This window comes from Mesoplodon mirus (genome assembly GCF_964341445.2).
Source record: "Mesoplodon mirus genome assembly, chromosome: 9".
In the NCBI taxonomy this organism is placed as follows: domain Eukaryota; kingdom Metazoa; phylum Chordata; class Mammalia; order Artiodactyla; family Ziphiidae; genus Mesoplodon; species Mesoplodon mirus.
In genome coordinates this window covers 26900859-26905271 of record NC_138985.1, presented here as the reverse complement: position 1 = coordinate 26905271, position 4413 = coordinate 26900859, and positions in this window count along the sequence as shown.

Below are 4413 nucleotides of genomic sequence, written 5' to 3'. Positions count from 1 at the left end.
TATATTCCAGATATTCTGGATTAAAGAATAAAATGCAAAACAAAACTTAGAGAAAAGTGTAGATAAATATCTACTTGATTTTCTGATGGAGAAGAAGCATCACCAAAAAGTAGAAGATTCCTAGATTAGTCTATGTAAAAATGCAAATTCTTTTTTGGTCAGAACACTATACAAAAAATTAAACAGCAAAGAACAAACAGGGAAAAATTAAAACAATGGGTTTAAGACAATGGGTTAGGGTCCTTAATATTGAGTTCTCATTAATACTAAAAATATTTTAAATACATACATATATATAAATTTAATACAATTAATTTTATTTAAAATATAAAACTATTGATATATGAGTTCTTATAGATAAAAAATATAAACAATAGGCAAAGGACATGAACAGCTACTTACTCGAAAGAAAATTGTGAGAATAGACAATAAAATGTTTTATTTTAACTAATAATTTAAAAAATTCAAGTTAAAACAAACCATATACCATATCTGGGCTGGGGGGAAAGACTACAATAACCTCCAGGCTAGATCATGGGGCAAGAGCTATGCCCTTACACTACTGGTTATAAATAAGTAAAACCCTTCAGGGGAGAAATTTGGCAAAATATATGACGATCTGAAATACATCTGTACTCTTAGATCCAATAACTGAACTTCTAGGAATTTATCCAAAGGAAATAATCAGAGACGCATTCAAAAATGTAAAAATATGTCTGTAATACTATTTATAATTGCAAAATTTTGTAAATGACTTCAATGAACAATAATAGTAGACTGGTTTAAAAATAAAGACACATCTCTATGCTAGATTACTCCCCAGCCATTAATATTTTTCAAGGACTAATTGGACCATTGAAAATAACAAATGAAAAACATCATCGTGCAAAATTATATTTACAATCTGATCTCAATTTTATCTTACACATATTCATGTGCATACTCTTGTGTTTATATATGTATATATGATATATACATATATAAACATATACATGAGTATGTGTAATCATATAGATATAGATATATAGGTATGTATGTATGTATAGCAACATTTTAATAATGGTTATTTCTGGTAGGGATGATTATATGTGATTTACATCTCTTATATTCATCTATCTTTTCCACATTTTATGCAAAGAATCTGTGTTACTTTTAAAATCAGGACCGATGCTATTCAAAAAGCACCAATTTTGGTATTGGGTTCCCCTTATTGGTACCTTCATGAGCTTTCTTTCTGTCCTGATGCACCAGAAGAGGGCGCCTCAGCCTCTTCCCACTTGCACAACAGCTGCATCACCTGGTAGGTCAGGGATGCTCCAGATTCTAACTTGAGGAGTCTCACTTTCCCTGGAGGTCACATTCCTTTTTCTGGGTCTCCCAGAAATTTGTATAGAAGAAGGAGATGTTGATTTGAATGCCCCCTGGTTTGTTACAAACATGACCCAGTGTTGATGACTTGTGCTTGTCACCCCTTTGCCCTAGTTCCACCGTGGCAGCTGCTAGAAATCAGGAGCCCCTCCTCACTAGGAGAAGATGGAGGCAAAGCATGACTCTATTCCATGGCTTTGCCTTCCCGGCCACAAACAGATCCGTGGAAGTGGCCAAATTCACACCTACAACCTAATAGACTTAACTCAGTACCTGACCCCTCCTTTCCTTCTTGAAAAGGACCTGCTATTCTTCATGGTATCAGTTAGGGGGCAGCAGATATCCTGGCATTCTTTGCTGTCGAAAGGAAGCTTCCAATTTGGAGATCCTAAAGTTGCTGTGTAATGTATGACTATTTTACCTATGGAATATGGTCTGGCAGTTCCTTCCTGCAACAGCTGATGGTCTTTGGGAGCCAAACCTCTCACCTATTAGAGTGCTTATAATTCAACACTGAGCAAAGGTGAACCCAAGTAATAAACTACCCAAGTAATAAAGTGTACTTACTACACTCCGCTTCATCGAGTCAGTTTCATCACTATCTAAATATTACAGAGCCCCAGCCTTCTCTTTTGGTCTATCATTCTGCCTGTCACACACGCCTAAGTCAGCTTTATTTGGACTCCTTAAAATACCCTCATTGGGCTTCCCTGGTGGCGCAGTGGTTGAGAGCCCGCCTGCCGATGCAGGGGACACGGGTTCGTGCCCCAGTCCGGGAGGATCCCACATGCCGCGTGGAGCGGCTGGGCCCGTGAGCCATGACCACTGAGCCTAGGCGTCCGGAGCCTGTGCTCCACAACGGGAGAGGCCACAACAGTGAGAGGCCTGCCTACCGCAAAAAAAAAAAAAAAAAAAAACCCTCAGGCTGGGACTGCAAGTAAAGGGAGGAGTGGAGACATTTATAAAATGCTTCTTCAGGGGCCCAAGTTTAAGAGGATGAAGTATAACGCGGCCCTGATAAAAACTTTTTTTTTCTGATGCATACACATCATGGAGATGCTCCTTTTTAACTTACGCAGAGACAGTGGGCACCACTTCCCAGCTTGATAAGTTTGTCTGTTCAAAACATTTTAAAGAAACCACAGTATCTTGAGCCTGAGGTCTTGAGCATCTTCAAACCAATGTCTCCTTTTGACTTTAGTCACGTGTCTTTTTCAGTTGTCAGAAGTTCCTTATCGGACAAATAAGACGTGGGGAAACCGGGCCACAGAGAGGCGGACTGACTAGTAATCGTCAAGCCAGTGATATGGCCCAAACGTGCAGTCGGGGCTCACCTGGACCAGTCTACCCTCTGCCTTCTCATAGCACATGTGCCCATTTTTCCAGTGGTCTACACGGCAGGATCCAGAAAGGTCAGTTCAGTCAGCAAAGCCTCTTAGAGAAAGGAGAAGTAACACTACTAAGTAGCACTTACTCTCTGCCGGGCACGTTCTCCATGCCTTGCAGGCATTAACTCACTGATTCCTCACAAGAATCCTATGAAGGAGATACTAATACTACCAGCGTTCATTGAGAACTGAGCTAGCGAGAGGTAACTTGTCTAGCATCCCGCGGCTCGAAAGTGTCGAAGGCTGACTTTGAACCCAGTCTGTCTAGCTGCAGGGCCCACACACTTAACCACCACCTTTGAGCACAGCTTCCAATGGTGCTTTTCACATTTCAGATCCTTGGGGCGCAGAGCCTATGCCCTTGGTTACCATGAGGCCATGGGGAGCTGCATCCACCCAGATCCTTCTGGTCCTCTTCAGGATGAGCTGTCCTCTGCTGTCAGAGGCTGGAATAAGCCAAGAGTTATTGGGATGCTGTGGTTCTAGAGACCACCCTCATCTGCATCTTAAGACCAGGAAGAGGTGTTTTGAGCAGGACCTTCCTCCTTGGGACAAGGACCCTGGGTGAGATCTGGCCTCTCTGTGCCTCCATCTGAGAGCTTAGCTTTTCTATGGGAGTTTGGATTTGAAGGTTAGGGATGATAGCTCAGAGGAGGAACGTGTGAAATGGTAATCTCTTTCACATGACACTTGAGAGATGTTATAATAAAGCTGAGTAAATCGGAACATGAGTTAGCCGGCCCTTTGCCTAATGATGTCACCCACTTTCTGCTTCCTCCAGCCTATGATTAATAAAAGGGGGATTATTACAGTAACTCACTCCTAGTGGGCAGTAGTGACTTCAGCACCAGCTGAGCAAACTGACTACATTTAGTCGTGCGTGTGCATGTGGGCATTTTTTTTTTCCCTGTGACTAACATGAAACTAACAGCATCTAATAAAACAAAAGCTCCTTGAAAGTTGGGGAACTTACTGGGTGAACTCTTTTCTACAGGGAGCACCATTTTATTTATCCTCATTTTATACTCAAAGGATGCAAAAGTACAGGATTGGCTTCGTGTTCCCATTCATTAAGTGATCACAAAATCACCCTGGCCTGTTGGGAGAGAGGTGTTCTGAAGCCTTTTTCCTTCCTTTTCCTTCCTTTCCTACAATGGCTCTTCCTTCCTCTATCATTCGATATCGTCTTTAAAGAGGAGCTCGATGAATATCAAAAAAAAGGGACAGTGGCCATAAGTTAAATTTTGAAAGTTTAAGGCTAGTTGTAGACTCCAGAGATTTCAGTGAAACTCTCCAAACACTGTGCTTAATTATAGTTTGCTTTTCCAAGCTGATAAAGACTAACAGAAGTCCTGCCTGCCAAGGCACCTTGCAAACTTGACCTTCCTAAAATTAGAGTGGGGCACCGGTAAATATTTACTAACCAAGCCAAGGCACTGCCAGAGCACACTGCCAGTTTCTATGAAAGAACACTGTGCCCAGAACAAGGGCATTCCCATCCTGCAGGCCTGGATGGGCCTTGGAGGTGCTCTGATAGAGGGGCAGAACCTTTGGACTCTTTCTATTAGCACACGAGGGAGGCGGCAATTCACTGATAAAAAGAAATACACACAGGACTGCCCCCAGCCTTTTCCGTGTCTTCCCTCCAAAGCTACAA